At 36.5% G+C, this 20,837-nt stretch overlaps 1 protein-coding gene across 1 annotated transcript in view; it reads right to left on the bottom strand.

Moving 5' to 3' along the window:
- Magi2 (membrane associated guanylate kinase, WW and PDZ domain containing 2) overlaps positions 1–20,837 on the bottom strand; it is a gene marked incomplete at its 3' end in the record, with an annotated part of 913,285 nt that overhangs the window by 222,524 nt on the left and 669,924 nt on the right. The window lies entirely within an intron of this gene.

The raw sequence follows: 20,837 nt of genomic DNA, 5'->3' as shown, positions 1-20,837 counted from the left end.
AATACAAAGGAGTGGGTGTGTACAAAATACTATATATGAAGAGATGCAGGTGAACAATGTGATGAATTGCCACATGGGAGATTGCTTCAAACAGGATGTCATAAAGGAATTGATATGTCATCCATGTTTCTAGGAGGAATTGGACAAATTAAAGAAGATGGAGAGAAATTCAAATGAGAGGTATTTCTTCTACCTTGTGCAAAGTCAGGCATGGTCTGAGCTTGACTCTAATAATTAGAGTGTATCTGGAAAGGATGACAGTTGTAAGAACTTGTGCTAAGGTGACTGGGGCCTGGGGAAGATATATTTATTGGAAGACTGCATGATGGGCTGGCCACGAGAGAGACTGATTCCAAAACTGGAGAAGAAGGACTAAGTATCCTTGTTAAAAGGGAGGTAAACGGCAAGGAAGGGAGAAGTAGAATGAGAAACACGGTCTGAGCTGGCAAGGGCAAGGAGTTGAAGGATCTGAAATAAGTTCAATATGGGTCTTAAAATACAGAGGGAAGGAACTGGAATTTTTTTTTTTTCTGGAGCACAGTCAGGCAATCCATGACATACTTCAAAATGACTAGAAGAGGAAGAGGGGATAACACAGTTCTAAAATATAATGCATAATCTACAAAATTAAGAAAGGAATCAGGGGTTCAGAGAAGTGGGGGAGAATGATGGGAGGGGGGACATTGATCAAGTTGCGTTGTATTTGTATACTGCTTTTTTGACTGGCAACTCCTCTGTAGATAAAAATAAATTAAATAAAGAAAAGTCCCCATACACAACAATGATTAATTTGAGAAACATTTCTTAAATTTGATGATCAAGCATTTATTATACTCTTAGTACATGCATTAAGTTACTATGCTATGAATATGTACAAATATGTGTCAATGAGAGAATTAAAAGAATCATGGCTTCAGAAAAAAACACAATCAGGAACTGATGGTGAACACAGTATGAAATTGGTTGAATTGATGTTGGAGCTGGTATCATGAAAGGGGTTCATCACAGCTACCTGTGACTACAGGTGCTAAATTGGAACATTACTATGGGAGACATTGCGTTCCAAGCTAACTGATTAGTTTTGTTTGCTTCTTTGATCAGCTAGCATCCTCCAGGTTCATATGTGGGAAGTGGCATAATCATTTCTGAAAGGTAATTCTGGAGAGAAACTTAGGGCTCAGCTTGAGAGTATAAAGACTATTGCATCAATTTTGAGTTACTAATGAAGTCCTAAGCTAAGAAAATGCCAAACGTAAGAAAGGAGAGGAGGACTTCTGAAGAACAATTGTCCAAGCTAAAAGAGAAGTTTCCAGAACCAGTGTTTAGGTGGTAGCTTGGGACATGAGTGCTTTCACCTCAGGCTGAGAGTTCAGTTAGAAAAGAGTTGTACAGAGGAGCAGAATTGACAGAAGTAAAATCTTGTATATGGTAGGGAATTCTGAGTCTAGAAGAAGAGACACACGTCTATATAAACCAGGAAAGAATGAGGAAGCTGCTGGGACAGACAGGCTCCAAGATATAAGCCTACTGTATTACACAGGTATAATGAAAGGGTGCAGTTAATGCAGAAATGAGAAATAGATTTGGTTAAACCTGTATTCTTTAAACATAAGGGAAATCTGTATAAATGAGTACTAAGGAAAGCTATCCCAAAGCTATCTGAACTCTCCTTCCTATTATATTTTATAAAGATATAAGGCAGAACTATAATGTAGATGTCAGTTATATAATTTCTTCCTATAATCATACTTTAGGCTCCACAAGTAATTTTGATTACATCATAATAATTTTTTCTCATTATTTAAAAAATTATATTTTATTTTCTTGTAAAGAGGCAGTACAGAGAGGCTACAGTTACATCAGTAAGGTAATGAGTACATTTCTTGTCAAGCATCATTACCCCCTCCTCTGTTTTTTTCCTACTATCCCTTCCCTCCCCAACTTTCTCCTTCCTCCCCCGCCCTGACAAAGTTGTAAAGTTCATTTCCAGCATAGTGTCTTGTGAGCATCATTGTTGCAATGGATCATCCTATGTCCTTGTTTCAACATTTTGTTATTCCCCTTCTCCTTCCCCTCCCCAAATTATATAAATGTATATACAAGGTGCAAGGTACCAAAATCAAATACGGTGAGAACAGGGATATACCACAGGAAGAAGAACACACAAAAACAATAAAACCACATAGTAGTGCATTAAAAACAACAACAACAAAGAAAAACCTCTAGTGTCCATATCTTAGGGTTCATTTCACTTAGCATCGTCTTATGTAGTCATATGTACCTAGCTTTTGAGAATTTCTGTTCATCTGATTAGATTATTCTAGACATATACTAATTATTGTAAATAAGGGAAACCGTGGGCAACATTATTCACCATAGCTAAGATATGGAACCAACCTAGATGCCCCTCAATAGATGAATGGATCAAGCGCGCGCGCGCACACACACACACACACACACACACACACACACACACACACACACACACACACACACACTGGAATTCTGTTTCCATCAGAAAGAATGACACTGCCCCATTTGTCAGGAAATGGAAAGACTTGGAAAAAAATCATTTAAAAGAGTTTTTGGGAGAGACAGAGAATGTTGAAAGGGTAACATTGATCAAGATGCATTGTACTCATAAACTGATGTGTTTCATTGAAACCCTTTGTAAACTACTTAAAGATAACAACAACAACAACAATAATAACAATGAAGAGAGGGTTACCTACTCTAAGTAGCAGTGGATATGAGTACGAATTGAAAACTTCGATATGTTTGGTATTAGAAACCATCACTTAGCTCTTCTATTTTCGCAATTTAGGGATTTGAGACTAGTTATCTAAAACAAAGCTACTTTAATGATCATTTAGATAAGAGAAGGAACTCCTACTCTCATCTTCCTTTGCCTGAAATAAATATACAAGATAAACCCAGGTGTCTGAATTCTCAATGTGAACATATTTTCCCAATGGGAAATCACTAAATAAATCCAACATGGCCTTTTCTCATTTCACACGATGGATAATTTCACTGAGAAATCTTCTACCAGGAGACAGCAGCTTCAATACATAAATTAAACCTGACAATGTAATAATAGGCTACATGAAAAATAGCATTTAAATAGTAAAATCATTCCTCATTCCAAATACAATCCATTATTCAAATTTTCCTATCAAACCTGAATGTAAACAGAATATTAATGCTAATACAAACTAAAATAATTATGTCCTGTTTAAGTTCCATTTTAAATTACTCACATCTCTTTTTTTCTTGATGCTATCTTCCCAGTTTTCTTGTTTTAATTATCAAAGCACTATTTGCCATTTTCCTCCATCTTTTATCGTTACTTTGTAAATACTGTAATTGGGTGCTGTCCTTATCAAATTGTATCTTCATTTTCTTAAAGAACACTTGCATTTTCCCCTAATATTGTGAACTTTCATGGTAGCATTTAATATTTAGTTAACCAGTAGACAAAGCATGGCATTTGGACATAAAACTTTAGGAAAAAGACTATGATTTATGGGAGAGGGCATCAAAATACTCATTGAAGGGGAAAATAGATCTTTCTATTAGGTAACAGTTACATATTCTCACTCTAATTTCATTATTTAGTAGTGACCTCCCTCTCTACAATTTTTTCTCTCTCCTTCTCCCCTTCTTTCTCTCCATTCTTTTCCTTTTTTGGATCTGAAGGTAGAACCTAGGGCCACGGGCATCTAAGCATACTTAAAAAAAATTGTTGACCTACACTCTCATCCCTCATTGTTATTTTGATTTCTGTAGGGTGGCCAACATCTTTTAAATGCTTAGGAACACTAAAGGTCTTAATTTTGTTTTGCAACAAATGTTGTTTGTATCAAAGCTGAGCACAAAACCTAATAACGTTTGTTGGATGAATAAACTTCCCATTTGGAAAAGTTTGGTTCCAAAAGGCAAGTTGGAAAAACAGGTAGCAAATACAGCCTTCTCTTGTTTACTTCTTAGTCATTTACTAAACTCTTGCCTGAATGCCATTCATCAGTCAATCCACCAGCCAAACAACCATTTATCAATTAACCAAGCAGCCAATCAACAAGTAAATTACTTGATGGTGTGCTAAGTACTATGAGAGTTGTACGCTTGACTTCCTCACGAAGGAACTCAAATTCTTGAACTACTGGTCACACTTAAAAATCGGATTCATATTTAATAAAACTTTTGGTATATTAGCATTTCAAATTAATTGGATGGATATTTTGTTCCAAATATTGCTTTATAATAAGGTCTTGTTATGATTTTTCTGCATATCACCGTTTTAACTATTCTAATCTACCCGAACACAAGATACTAATTTTTAAACACAGGTAGTCACTCTTATCTATCTATCCATTTGTTATTGTCAAAATAAACAACCTTCAGCTTGGTGTGGTATCTCATGCTTGTAAGTCTAGCTATTCAAGAAATAGAGATCAGGAGGATTACAGTTTAAAATCAACCCAGACAAAAAGTTCATGAAAACCCATCTCAACCAATAGCTGGCTATAGTAGTACATGCCTGTCAGCCCACTTACAATGGAGAGTATAAATGGGTGAACTGCAGTTCAGGCTGGTCCAAGCAAAAAGTGAGACCTTATCTTTAAAATAACCAAAGAAGGGGTTGAGAGTCTAGTGTAATGGTTCAGTGCTTGTCTAGTAAGTGTAAGGTCTTTGGTTCAATCCCAAGCACAAATTCAAAACCAGAAAAACTATAAAATTAATTGTAAAAACATAACTAGAGAGAAAGGGTTGGAAGTGTGGCTCCACCAGTAGAATACTTGCCAGAGTTCAAACCAAATACTGACCCCAAAGCATCCAATCAACAAATAAACCAGTGAAAAACAGATAACGTTCATGTAATTACATTGCACCTGTACTCTTTTGTTAATATTTTAAACTTCATTTTATTAATGTACAGAGGGGTTACAGTTACATATGTAAGGTAGTGAGTAAATTTCTTGTCAAATTTGTTAACCCCTCCCTCATTTTCTCCCACTTTCCCTAACCCCTTAAGTTGTACATCTCATTTCTAACATATTATCTTGTGAATCTCTCTGTTGCATTGGTTTGCCGTTTGGGTTTTGTCTCACCTTTTTTGTTGTTCCCCCTCCCTTCCCTAATTCAGAAAAATGTATATATAATACCCAGGGTACCCAAATCAAATACAGTGACAATAAGGGATAAACCATAGGGAAAGAAAAGAAACAATGAAAGAAAAAAAGAAATAACATCACATAGCACATTAAAAACAACAACAACAAAGAAAAACCTCTTGTTTCCATATCTTGGAGTTCATTTCTCTTAACATCATCTTATATGGTCATTGTACATAGCTATTGAACAGGATAAATAGAAAGCCCCACATTGGGAGATCTTCAGTAGCCATACAACAGACAAGGACCTCATATCTAAAATATACTTGGAACTCAGAAAATTAAATCCCCCAAGAACAAATCTGTCCAATAGACTTATGAGGAAAAGTTCAACATCTCTGGCTATAAACATGCAAATCCTAACAACATTGATATTCCATCTCACCAGTTAGAAGGGCTATAATCAACAAATCTAATAACAACAGATGCTGGAGGGGATGTGGACAGAAGGGAACTCTACTGCATTGTTGGTAGGAGTGTAAACTTGTTCAACCACTCTGGAAAGGAGTATGGAGGTTCCTCAAAAGACTCCACATAGAACTCCCCTATGACCAAGAAATTCCACTTGTGGGCATTACCCAAATAACCACAAACAAGACCATTCTAAAGCTACCAGCACACCATGTTCATTGAACATTATTTACCATAGCGAAGATATGGAACCAACTCAGATGGCGATCAGTGGATGAATGGATCAAGAAAATGTGGTATATATATATATATATATGGTGTATATATATATATATATATATATATACACCATATATATATATATACCAAATGTGGTATATATATATACATATATATGGTGTATATATATATATATGGTATATATATATATACCAAATGTGGTATATATATATATATATATATATATATATATATATATATATATATATATACCATATATATATATATATATATATATATGATGGAATTCTATGCCTCCATCAGAAAGAATGACACATCCCCATTCATAAGGAAATGGAAAGATTTGGGAAAAATTATATATATATATATATATACACACACACACACACACACATATATATATGTATGTATGTATGTATATTTTATCCCTTGTGGGACCTGAACTCCTGGCCTGGGCGCTGTCCCTCAACTCTTCAGCTCAAGTTGAGTGCTCTACCACTTGAGCCACAGCTCCATTTCCGGCTTTTGTTCGCTTATGTGGTGCTGAGGAATCGAACCCAGGGCCTCATGCCTGCAAGTAAAGCACACTACCACTAAGCTACCTTCCCAGCTCCCGAGAAAAATCATATTAAGTGAAGTAAGCCAGAACTAAAGAAATATAGATCCCATAGTTTCTCTCATGTGTAATAATTAGTATATGTCCAGGATAATCCTAGTAGATGAGCAGAATAGCTCCTGTACTTTTTTTTTTTTTTTGGTCTGTCATGGGGCTTGAACTCTGGGCCTGGGCTCTGTCCTTGCACTCTTTAGCTCAAGGCGAGGGCTCTACTGCTTGAGCCACAGTGCCATTTCCAGTTTTTCTAGTGGTTTATTGGAGATCAGAGTCTCATGGCCTTTTCTGTCTGAGCTGGCTTTGAACCGTGATCCTCAGATCTCAGCCTCCTGAGTAGCTAGGATTACAGGCATGAGCCACCAGCGCCTGGTGCACCTGTACTCTTAAACCTAGCTGTGGCTTCAAGATTTTTGTTCAAAAACTATGTACATATGACCAGATAAGATGAAGTTAAGCGAAATGAACCCCAAGATAGGGACACAAGTGGTTTTTTTCTTTCTTGCTATTGTTTCTAACATATTTATAATGTACCCTGTGATTTTTTTTGTTACTTTGTATGTTCCTCCCCCACGGTTTAACCCCTGTTTTCACTGTATTTGATGTTGGTGCCCTGCATCTTGTATATACACTTCTCTAGGTTGGGAGAGGAAGGGAAAAAACAAAATTCTTAATAACAATGAGATGTACAAGACATTATGTTGAAAAATGAACTTTACAATTTAGGTGGGGGGAGGAGAGTGTAGTTGTGGAGGTGTGAGGGAAGGGATGGTAGGGGAAAAACAAAGGAGGAGGCAACAATGCTTGATAAGAAATGTACTCATTACCTTGCTCATGTAACTGTAAACCCTCTGTATAGTATTTTCACAATAAAAAAAACTTATCAAAAAGATTTTTGTTTAGTACTTTACTACTTAGGTTGGTGAAATTGACTATTGATTCTCACAGTGTACTCATTAGTTCAGGGATAATGTCGACACTGATGGTTTAGAGGAAGTGGAAATAATTGAAAAATCAGTTGCCAAAGCAGACCTTATTTTTAGCTACTTCAACCCAAATTATGGTGTACATTGACTACAACCATAAGACTGGCTAGACTATGTGAATTATATAAATATATTCATCTCTAGCTGGGGAGGTGGGGAGGGAAGGGATGGTAGGGGAAAAACAAAGAAGGAGGTAACAATGCATGATAGGAAATGTACTCATTACCTTGCTCATGTAACTGTAACCCCTCTGTACAGTATTTTTACAATAAAAAACATATAAAATATAGTCATCTCTTTGTCCCTTGGACCACTGTGGAGGTAAACTATTCTGCTATGCTGTCTTAAGTTCACTGATTGGAGGCAACATCTCTTGTATCCAAGTTAGGAGACTCTCATATCACCACTGAGGGCATGAGACTTTATTCAATGTCTATATCATGTCATATGGGTATCTCTATCACTGTCTACCTCAGCTATTTCTTTACTTGTTTTCCATAGTACATATTTGTCTAGTTTTCTACTGTTCTCATCTCCTCTTATATATCCTTTCTTCTAGGATTTTTGCCTCTAGTAACATTTCCCAGGTAGTGCTCCCCTTCAGTTCCATGTATTTCAATATCATCTATCGGTCAGAATGTGTCTCCCCGAAATGAACACTCCTAGCTCCAATCTGGCTAATAAACTTCATCTCAAATTAAACATGCTCAAATCTTCTTTTTTCTGTCTCCTTTACGCCAGTAATTAGCACTGCTATTAGGATAACAACTTTTGATTTTTGATTTCCCCCTCTTTAGCCTCTTGGTTCTAAGAAATCCATCAGCCAATCCTGTCATGTCCACCTCCAAGATACATGTGTAGTTTTTTCACCACTAACATTGCCACTCTGGCTTTTCTATCTCTGGTTGATGCCCCCCCTCCCCCACCCCTTGCCCTGGTCTCATAGCTGCACAACTTCTTGTTTCTGTCCCAGACAATCTGTTCTTTTTTTGTTTTTTTAACTGTCTTCTTTTTTGGTACTGATGCTGAAGCTTGGCTTTTTTTTGCTTAAGGCTTGCTCTCTACCACTTCAAGCTCTTTGCTGGTTAGAGATAAAGGTGTCATAGGTTTTCTTCTTAGGCTGGCATTGAGCACCAATCCTCAAATCTTAGCTTCCTGAATCACAAGGATTACAGGTGTGAGCCACCAACCAGTGTCTGGACAGACAGTCTGTTTTATTTTTGTTTTTTATTTTCTGTGCCCTCCTCCCAGCTTCCTACTTATGTGCATATGCATATACCATATGTGGGGTCAAGAACAGAGTCATCTAAAAACAATATGACAAATTAAGAAAAGGTCCTTTGTTTCTTGTATCCTATTTACTTGGTCATATCTCATGTTTTGAATTTAACATCCGCATATCAGCAAGCCCATATGCCATTTGTCCCTCTGTTCTTGGCTTATTTTGTTCAACATGATTTGTTCTAGTTCCATCCTATTCCACAATGAATGTCATTATTTTGTCCTTTCTAATGGCTGTGTAATATTCCATTATATATAGGCACCACAATTTCTGGTTCCACTCATCTGTGTGGAGCATCTGGGTTGTTTCCATATCTTGGCTATTGTGAACAGTGCAACAATGAACATGGAGGTACATATGTCCTTGTATCTTGGTTCCTATTGCTCAAGGGAGATACCTAGGAGTGGTATTGCTGGACTGTATTGAAGGTCTATGATTAGTTTTCTGAGGAATCTCCAGACTGCTTTCCAGAGTGGTTGTATTAGTTTACATTACCACCAGCAGTGCAGTAGGGTTCCTCTTTCTCCACATCCCTGCCAGCATTTTTTGTTATCTAAATTTAGGATATAAGCCATGCTGACTGGCATAAGGTGGTATCTCAGATTGTTTTTATTTGCATTTTTTAGTCTTTTTTTCCTGTACTTGAGAGTCAGAACAGAGTTTTCCAACACAAATATTATCATTTCTCTGCTAATTGGTTATCTATCGTATTCAAAACTAAATCTAGAATTTTCTGCTCATGAGACTCAGACTGATTCAATCTTACAATCCTAATTTATTTCCTCTAGCAACACCAGCCCATTGCTACTCCTCCATTAGACTCAGGCCTCTGAAGATTCTATTCTTTCTCTATATCTGGTATATCCTTGCTTCATACCAGGTAGGTCTCTGTTCAATTTCCCATCCTCAGTGAGGCAGGGATAAATTGAGAAAAGAAGAAATAAGGCATATTGAGTAAAGTAAAAATTAGTGCAATCCTTGAATTCCATTTCTTCTTGCCTGGCATCCTCCTGATAATTGCATGTGCATACTTGCTACCTACAGAATAAATAGCTATATCATGAAATGGGCCAATAGAGCAGTAGCTGCTGAGTAGTCCAAAATGGCCCAGTTGGCTTTGGAAGTGCTTATTTAGCAAAGCAGAGATAGGACTTTTACACAAAGAGCAATTTCCTGCCCAGTTCAGTCCAGAAGAGATCCTGAGCAACAACAGCTGAAGGCATAGAATGCAACGCAATGGGCTAGTACTGGGCAAGGCTTAGTTTTCTCATCCATTAAGGAAGTGTTGTGGCAACTCTCTGATGCAGAAGAATTACAAATCGTTTATGTAACTACGTAAGGTGATGGAGCATCTCTTTGCTCTGAAATTGTGGGCTGCATAAAGTGACCTCAGCAAGAGAAGACAATGAGTCATTTTGGAAAAGATAGACCTGACAAATACTTCATTAGTCAGGTGATAAAGGGTCACATTAACCAGTGATGTCATTTTGACAGTATATGCTTTTAACTTGATGTAAGGAGAATGGTGTGTTCCTTCAGTGGTCTCCCTCACAAAATCCACTACCCCTCATATAACCATGAAAAAAGCCATCAGAAATCCTAATTGAGGAAGAGTCTATAAAACTTCTGGCCAATACTCATGAAAATTGTCCAGCTCATAAAAACAAAAAGTCCTCCCCCCCCAAAAAAAACTGGCATAGCCAAGAGAAACCTAGAGTGTGATAATTAATGCAAAGTTGTATCCTGGGTGGAATCCAGGGACAGAAAAAGGCCATTAGATTAAAACCTAAGGGACTCTGAATAAAATATGAACATTAGTTAATAATGACTAGTTATTATGAACATTAATTAATATGAGCATTAGTTAATAATGATTCATTAAGCATAAATATATAGGCTTAAGATGTTATTAAGAGAAATTAGATGTGTGGTATAAGAAAGCTCTCTGTAGTACAATTAAATTATTCTATAAATCTAAAACTTCCAAAATAAAAACTTTATGTTATTAGAAGGGAAAGTTCATTGTAAGGATTCAAGTAAACTAATGTATGGAACATTTTGAATCTTTGTTATATCGTATACCTGTTTGTAACAACTGCTTTATTAAAGAATTAACCAATTTCCCTTATCTGCAATAACTAGTGTATGTCTAGGACAAGCAGAAGAGGTCAAAAGCTATGTATGTATGACCATATAACCTGATGCTAAGCAAAATGAACCCCAAGATAGGGACACAAGTGGTTTTATCTTTGTTGCTGTTCTTAATGTATTGATAATGTACTATATGATTTTTTTTTGTTTCTTTTGTATGTTCTTCCCCCATGGTACAACCCTTGTTTGTCACTGTATTTGATTCTGGTGTCCTGCATCTTGTATATGTGTTTTTCTAATTTGGGGAGGGGAAGGGAAATAACAAAATGCTGAAATAAGGATACAGGATGACCCATTGTAACAATGAGATGTACAAGAAAGTAAGTTGAAAATAAACTTTACAACTTTGTGAGGGAAGAGAGGGAAGGGAGGAGCTGGGAAGTAGGAGGAAAAGGGATGGTAGGGGAAATATAGAGGAGGGTGTAACAATGCTTGATAGGAAATGTACTCATTACTTTGCTCATGTAACTGTAAACCCTCTGTACAGTATTTTTACTATATATATATATATATATATATATATATATATATAAACATTGAATCAGGCAAAAAAATTAACCATATTTCTAATTTAGAAAAATTTTGCAGTTCCCATTTTAGAAATCTGCTGCTCATGACAACAATGGTGCTGCTGTGTGGCATGGAGAGCAGGCTAAGTGAGTAGAACACATCTCATAGTCATTCACACCAATAACCAAATATATCACAGACCTAGTGGGTAGTACTCTGACACATACTTAAAGCAGATATAGAATATAGTATAAACTACTTAGAAAGAAGCACCTAAGACAGTCATAGGATATACAGTAGGTTGTGTGTTAGAGGTGATAGCTATTCTGTTTGTTTAGTTTCCTATAATGTGGGTATAGGATCTTGAGTGGCCAATTCCATCTAAATGGAACTATCAATGACTTTAAATGAGTGCTAGTAGAGTACCATCATAGTCCATTGTTGCAACAGGCAATTCATATCTAGTCCACTTACAGGTCCAACTTAATGCCCTACTCAATAGAAGCTCCTAAAATGGGTAAGAAAGTTGATATTCACAAGCTATTGTCTACACTCTCCAAGTTAAAATGATCTAATGGCTATAATTTGGTATGAAGGGAAGAATTAATTCCTAGAGGAATGCAATGGAAATATTGTACATGCAATAAACTCCAAGCTACTATATTATAAATCCCCTGTGCTATAACTTTACAGCTATTCTTTAGTATAAAACACATTATTGAACATCACTTGGGAAAGTAACAAAATGGATTTCCTGCTTTTTGAACAGAATGTTGTCTGATCTCCATTGGGAAGTATATTTATCACAAGTGAATAAAGATGATGATGATGATAACTAAAATGTTTTGAGTCAAGCACTGTGCTAAGCACTTCCTTTCTCCTAATTTTACTAATAAGCTTAAAGTTAAGAATTAGTAGTATATTCATTTAAAGATGAGGAGTCAGGCACTGTACTTAGGACTGCCTACCTAATAATTTTACAAATAAGCCTAAAGTTCAGAATGAGTATTACATTCATTTAAAGATGAGGATGTTGGGCGGGGGGGAGGATGGGAAGGGATTTGAAGGGGAAACAAAGGAGGAGGCTACAATGCTTGATAAGAAATGTACTCATTATCTTGCCCATGTAATTGTAACCCCTCTGTACAGTATTTTCACAATAAAAATAAATAAAAATTTAAAAAAAGATGAGGATGTTGAAGTGTGTGATTGGTTATGGAGGAGGGATCTGAGTGAAAGTTGCCACTGTGATTCCAGCGCCCATGTCTAGTGACAATGCCATATATCCATGGGTGCTAATGTAAAACACAAATTCTGAGCATATGGGTTGATTCTGGCTTCCACAGCTTTAAGATGCCAACCATGAACACACTACACAAGAAGAATCTGGAACCAATGACTAGGAGCCAGAACTGATGCCAATAAAAGAGATAGGAAGCTTTCAAGATGAGTGAATCTCACAGAAACCTCCAAATCACAGACAGGGAGTGAATCCTTAACAAAATGCTTCTGACACAAGGGCTTTTAAGAACTGAAGAGCACAGACATGTTCCTTAGAAGAACTATGTGCTGCAAATCCATTCATACTTATAGTGGGCCCCGGTGTAACAGACTCATAACGGAAGAACCATTCAAGGACTTATGCAAAATTAGTCCTCTAATGCTTTCCCTGAGGAATTGGGAAATGTCTGCCCCTAGATGTCTCTTGGAATGCTTAATGAAAATTATATTTTTACAGTTGAGTTTTGTCATTTTTTTCTGCTTATTCTTCTGTTGAGCTAACTGATTGGTTGGAAATTTATCATTTCTTTTTGTCCCGTGAAGTCTTAACTTCCTTAGCTTTTGCTTCCAATAGAATCTCAGTAGCTTTAGGCTATATTCTAAAATATAGTATTTCCATTTATAACATGAAGTAATATGTACATGCTTATTCACAAGTTTGTCATGAGCATTAGGCACAACCCTGAGCACCTGGTACATAGCAATCTCATGAATGCTAACTATTATTACCATTACATTTACTAGAATATATGTTCTATCAGGGAGGAGAGCATTTATATTTTGATTGCTATGGTATTTATGGTATCAAGCATAGTGCCTGACACAGTGTGAGGTATTCACCACATAGTCACTGAATTACATTAAATAGTAAGCTGACTCAGCGGTTGCTCCCTATCTAGTCACTTGGCATTTATTTCCTCTCACATTCTTATTCAGTCATATGTCAAACTCAGCAGACTATGGGCAAGTTCTCATTTTTATAATAAATGCCTTGTCCCATTCTTAAAACAGGAAAACAATTCAGAGAGGAGATTTTAATGCTTCATTTCAACTCTCAAACAGCTAGGAAATATAGTGTGGTCTCTCCATGTGGTATTTCAAAGTTTGTTTTCTGGTGATGCCCAATCCCCTCCCTCACAAAGCACAGACTAGGTCCTTTTTGAGTCAAAGCTGAAGTTGAAAAAACATGACCTTAAATCTCACTTTCTTCTCTCTCTATCCTGCTCCTGGGCTTCACAGAAACCCTCATTCTTTCACATGAGTACAAATTTCATGAAGAACTTCCGTTGAGACCCCATTACTGCCCTCCACCTATGCATTCATAGACCTGTTAGCACAGTACATTTCACACAGTACCTGAGGTGCTGATGACACAGATGTCAAGGTCAAAAACTTCCCTCTTTAAGAAACTCAGTGCTCTAAAATCTTTCAAAGGAATTGAAGGTGATACAAACAAATGATTACAAAATGCAATGGAATCTGTAACTCCATGAAACAGCCCTAACTCAAAGTATGGAGCTGGGACAAGGGGGATTTCCCAGAAAAGTGATATTTGAACTCAGTTTGTGTTTATTTTATTTATCTATCTCTTTATTTATTTATTTAGTTGGTTGTGGGGCTTGAATTCTGGGCCTCGACTCAAGACTAGCGCTCTAACACTTGAGCCACAGCACCACTTCCCGCTTTTTCTGTTTATGTAGTACTGAGGAATTGAACCCAGGGCTTCGTGCATGTGAGGCAAGCACTCTACCACTGAGCCACCTTCCCAGCCCTCTGTTTTTGTCTTTACACTTTTGAAGCATTAGTTGTACAAGGAGGTTTCATTTTAGTCTGTCTATCTATCTATCTATCTATCTATCTATCTATCTATCTATCTATCTATCTATCTATCTATCTATCTATCTATCTATCTATCTATCTATCTAAATATATATGTATAATGTACCTAGGTCAGACTCACTTCTCTATCCCTCTCCCTTCTCCCCTTCTCAAACCACTCTCAACAAGCCTCATTGCTTCATTTCATACCATGTACATAAGGCATTCTGATCTTCCTTCACTTTCTCTCCTCCTACTAGAACCCTACCACTTGCAGGACATATTTTACATTCCTATACATACGTTTTTTACTGTATGTTAATTATCCAAAGTGGGTCACTGTGGTATTTCATATATCTAGAGAGAGAATACTTTAATCACATTGACCCTCTTGTTTAGTGTTTTCCCCATTAGCACTACCCTCTACTATTCAACAGCTTTCAGCGAGGATGGTTTTGCTTTCTTCATTCACAGCCACAGCGTATTGAACTGAGTCTCGAAGGGAACAGCAGGACTGACCTTGTTAAGAATTTCTCCCTTCTGTTGAAGAGCTCCAGAAACTTACCATCTTCAACATAATAGTTGCCTTCCTTCTGCTCAGCCCTGCCACACCCACCTTCTTCATGAAAGAACTGGGACTGTCTTTAACAACCTTTCCTCCAGACCAAATCATTTGTAAATCATGTTTTTATCAGAATTTTCTCATATTTTAGTCTTCATTTACTTTTCTTTTCCAAGCCCAATTTAGATTTTTAGTCTCCACTCCCTTCATTTTCCAGTCAATATGGAAGTGCTTAGTAAATGGTAACTCACTATGCAAATTGTAGTTTTATCCTAATCAACACCACCAATTACCTTGGTGCTTTCATCGACTCCCATGTTTTAAAGACCAGTGCATGCCAGATTTGTAGCTCTATTTTTGAACTTTCAAGATTCAAATTTCCACTGTCTATTCAAGAACTTCATTTGCATATCTAATAGCCACTTTCAAATGTACCATTTCCCAAATCAATTCTTCATTTTTACCTCTCCTCTCCTAAGATGACATCTGCTCCTTTCATCATAGTCTTTCCCAAACTCAGATGATGGAAACGCCCATATATATTTGTTTTGGCTTCAATCTTTGAATTTCTTCTTGACATTTCCCTCTGCACTTCCATCTACTCCATTAGCAGATCTGGTCAACTTTACCTTCAAAACCGTGCTGACTCTTACATTTCCCAGCTTTCCATGCCACTTGCACTACTGCCTTGATACCTGTCTATGTGTTTCTGCTTCTCTGTACTGATTCCTGTTGATGCTTTACAAAAGGAAGTAAAATCGTGTCAACTATTCTGCTAAAATAAAGCAAAATAAATTGAAACGTTACCACTCCATAGCTTCCCATCTCAGAGCAAATCCACATCCTCAATGGAGCTCATTATTATCTTTTTGGCATCACATTTTACCATATTCATGCATACCATGCCAGCCAAAGGTGCTCTTGCCTTTGTCTCTGCCTGGAAAGTCCTTCCTATGAAAGTTGTGGTTGCTTCTTATTTCTAGTCAGATTTTTAGCCATGTGTAATTTCTTTAGAAAAGACTTTCCTAGCCTCCCGATAAAACAGCAACATTGAATTTATTTAAGCACCTCGATTCCACTTTAGTTTTCTGCCTATTTCTTCATAATGCAACTATATCTTGAAAGCACTAGGTTCTTCCCGGATAATGGAGTACAACAGTGAGGAAAAGAGGCAAAAATCCCTTTTATGGTGCTTACTTTCCACTAGAGAGAGAAATAAAAGAAACAATAATAGAACAGAAATGAAAGAAACAAACAAAAAAAATGAAATGTCCTGCCAGATGGTAATTGCTTCTGGGGTGAAAATCAGAGGTTGGAATGGAAAGGAGTCATCAGGAAAGAATGGTGTCTCCTACATTAATTCAGATCTACCCTGGTAAGGTGCTATTAACTAGAGATCTTAAAGAATGTGAGTCTGTGAGCATCTTGAAAATAATCATCAAGGATGAGGGAACAGTAAGTGCAAAGCCTGAGGCCAGGTTCAGATTGAAGAGTTCCAAGAGCAGTCAGGAGACCAACGTGACTGAAATAAAAGAGCACTTCTCATCATTTGCTGTTGTGTTTTGCTTAAATTTTTTTATTATTGTTGATCATTTTCTTATGAAAATGTTGGCTCCCTATATGCAAGGCACTTATAAAAAATAAAAACAATCTTATTCTGACAATTTAGGACTGAGACTTGTTCATTGTAGAGATGCAATAAATATTTATTGGATGAGAGTTGTCATGTAGTATAGACAAACCTGACTTTCACAGCCTGTCAACCAGGCCTATGCTTTTCTTTTTCTTTTTGCTTTTCTTGTCTTATTATTTTCTTCCATCTGAAATGCACCTCCTCTTTAAAAGGCTGAGACTTGAAGACAGAACTCCAACACAACTGCTTTCAGGAAACCTTGCCTGGTTGGCCATTAGAAAATGTCACTTATCCTCTCTTTGCAGAGACAACACTTTGTACTGTCACTACTGCTGAACAGAGGCAGCACAGGGCACTGAGAATATCTGTTTGACTCCTGGCATGTGCAGCCTGCTGTTTGATGGCCTGTGCCAGTGCTCAGGAAGTGATGAGACAAATGAGTATCTGCTGGAAGAAGTGAATTGCTTTATGATCTACCTAAGCCAATCAAAACGGCTACTCTACTGTGTTGTATGGGAATTCATGATCCTTACAAGTTGGTTGGCATTGCAGATCCTGGACCCCCTCCCTCCCTTTTTAATAGTTGTGTAACTATGAGCTCCAATTTCCCTTGCAAGCAACAATCAGGGACCAAAGGGCCATTTCTCCATGGACCTCTGTTTATCATAAAAGAACTTGGGCTGGGAAGGTGGCTCAGTGGTAGAGCACTTGCCTTGCATGCATGAGGCCCTGGGTTCGATTCCTAGCACCACATAAGCAAAAAGAAAAATGAGCAGGAAGTGGTGCTGTGGCTCAAGTGGTAGAGCACTAGCCTTGAGCTAGGGACAGTGAGGGACAGTGCTCAGGCCCAGAGTTCAGGCCACATGACTGGACCAAAACAAAACAAAAACTTTATCATAAAAGAACTGGTTCCTCAATTTCCCCATTTCTTGAAACATTCTAGATCAGTAAGATGGTCACCTTAAAGATAAGAGAACTGTGAATTTTAGATTATAACACTTTTAAAAATCTATAGTTTGTTCTTGTTCATTTACAAATAAATGTAATATAAAGGAGGAATGTTCACTTGTAACAAAGAATTTGTTAACTACCTTTTACCTTACATAACATGGACTACTATTTGTCCAAATAAGGAATTAGAAATGTACTTTGAAAAAGAATCATAAAATGTTTCAGCATGGAATCAAAGAAAAGCATTAACTTAAAGTGGATTTACTTATGTAGTTCACTTTCCTTGGGACCAAAGACTTGAAAGATTTCTGCATAGTTAATGGAAAGGCTGATTTCCAGGCTATTCTAAGGGCAAGCAAACTTTGATTGGATTTTTCTTTTATTTCCTTGTCCAACCCCTTTTCTCCCTCTAATTATCAGTAATGTGATGAACTCAAGCAAACATGTCATGGATAGAAAATGAGTTGCATGATTTATTTTTTTTTTCTGGAGAGTGGCATCTGAAATAACAGTAAATTAATAAGGTTATTGTTCCTTCCATTTAAAGCCATTTTAACTTGGCTACTACATCATTAGTTGACACTGTGTTTTGTCCATATTCCAACTACAGGCATAAAATAAAGTGCTGTCTTGAGTGTTCTTGCCTTTGAAACTGTCATCAAGCCATTTAGATAAAAGACAGTGCCAAATATTAACGAAGCTTATTAGTAAAATGGTACCATACAGAAGATCCCTAGGATATAAGATGATGGTTTTATGCCTTAATTTCAGCACCAAATGACAATATTCTGCTGCTGCTGAAATATTAGAAGATACATTAATTATTGGAAACTCTGGAATACTGGAGTGAGAGGCTACCAATTGGACACATGTTCACATATCCCTAATGGTCACTTTACACTGGTTATTGAATCCAGTTCTATCTTGAAATAATAGTTTGGTTTTGAGTCCTGAAGGTCATACTGTGGTTTTAAGAATAATGTTTATGCAGTACAAGCTAATTGACAGCCAGTGCCAGGTGATTTGTACTAGCGATATTTATGGGAAATTTCACCAAAGAGCTTTAAATTCTATTAAAATAGCTAAGTAAATAGAGAGACAAATGCATAAAATCCATGTTCAAATGTTTTAAACAATGCCTGGCACTATTTCTAGGGCATATAGCTAGGAAAATTAAGGTTTATTTCATTTCCATAATGCCTGTAATATTTAGGCAATAATTAAAGTAGCTGAATATTAATTAATCTCAAACGAAGGAAAGAAGAGTGTTTATGCCAAATGCCATAGGTTCATCATTGTTAATTTTATAATTTGAGATTATTTCATTTTCAGAGGACAATTTTTGAAGCATAAAGGCTAATTTTATTTACACTTGTAAAAATATTTTACATATTTTAACACATATTGCTGCTACACAAATTGCTTAATTTGAATATAATTATTAGAAAGATGAGAAATCATTACTGATCCTCTGAGTAATGAATTTAAATAGGCACAGATATTTTAAAAAATGGATACTGTTATTTACTCCTTTCTAGAAATTAGCCTCTTTCTTTGTCAGTTACTAACAGTTCAACCCATAGGTTCAGTTGTACAGATTACCTATTGCAATTCTAATATTACATTAGTTATCATTTATATTCAAAATGTATACATTACTTCCCTATGTTCCTAGGGAGCTCATGCTAGAATACAGTATAGAAAAGACGATTGTCAGAAAACAAAAAAATGAAGTGCTAACATAGTCTTATAAGAGGTCAGCAAAGTAAGAAACAAAATTTGGACTGCATAAGGAGGGGATTTCATTAGGAGGACATAGAATTTTAGATGGGAAATATTTTTTTAGGTTGGCCAATAGTTGATAACCTGATGGGTTATGTGGAAATTCATTATACCATTTTGTCTATTTTTGTGACTGATTAAAATTTTCCATAATGAAAACTATAAAAGCCCTTATTAGAGTGGCCAGAATGAGCAAAGGCAAAAAAGTTTTTGAAGATAAGAGCCTAGGTTGGATAAAACAGGTAGTAAGTTACTGACAAAGCTACATAAGATAATAAAGAACTGCTACAAGAGGGTCAAGTTCAGAGAGCTTAGGGTAGCAGAATTAAAGATGAAATTTGGTTAGGTTCAGTGGGAATTGTCACTTTAATGTACTAGTTAAATTATCACTTTAACGTACTAGTTAATGAACCAATTGTTACTTCAACATACTAGTAATTACATGTAATAAATCTCACATATTCAACATTTTCCCCCATCACTACAAAGGTAAAATTCACTGTCAATGGCATTCAATGCCAAAGGCACTTCAGCGGGATAGATACAAGGGAATGTGCTCTTTGGCAAGGCAGAATCTCAACTGTGTCAGTGTGATCAAGGTGGATTCTCAGCCCTTCTGGCAATCCTGAGGACTACTAATAATGGCAATATTATTAGTGATAGATAAGAGCAAGAGAGACCAATGTAAAACAAGACTGCTAGCGTACACATTTAGAGTGGAACATCTCCTTTTCATTTAGTGGTACTCTACTTCTCTCTGAATATTTAAGCATTTGAATGAACAAACTCAAAAACAGTTTGTAAAAGCAAGAAGTAGATAATGTTTAAAGAGAAGGTATGGGAATGAGAAGCCAGATATATTTTCTTTCTTCTTTTTTTTATTGAAAAGGATGACGCAATATCTCTATATCATAATTTCAACTATTTTTCTTACCCCACAAACGATCTTCCTTACGTTCCCATTTGTACCATATGGTACTCTATGACTTGCGGGTCTCTTGAGGTTAGTGCTTTCTGTATATCTATGCTTAGAGTACTAGGATTTTTCTTTCAGAAGTCAATAAATTGAGATAGTCATAGGCATATATAAAAAGCTTCCAGGTTTCCTTCATATTATATACCCTTTTAATACAGCTACATTATAAAATTTTGAATTGTATTTGTATTAGTAATTTACTTGATAACAGCAACCTAGTAATTTGCTTAGCATTTGTTAAGAGCTATAAGTTAGATACTGTTATCAAGTTTTAATGTAAAGAGGACATTTCAAATAATTAGCCCTACTGAGAAAGGAATAAAGTGACTTGTTTTGTTCAAGGACAATGACTCAAAACCTCTGGATTTGACAGCACTGATGAAAGAAGTGTTTGGGTAGACTGACAATTTTAGAAGCCATACAAGAGTGGATGAGGGAGATAGAGATAAAGAGAAGGAAGTAGCAGGTTC

The sequence above is a fragment of the Dipodomys ordii genome, unplaced genomic scaffold (assembly GCF_000151885.1).
Source record: "Dipodomys ordii isolate 6190 unplaced genomic scaffold, Dord_2.0 Scaffold207, whole genome shotgun sequence".
Lineage (NCBI taxonomy): Eukaryota > Metazoa > Chordata > Mammalia > Rodentia > Heteromyidae > Dipodomys > Dipodomys ordii.
This window is presented reverse-complemented; position numbering and strand designations above follow the sequence as displayed.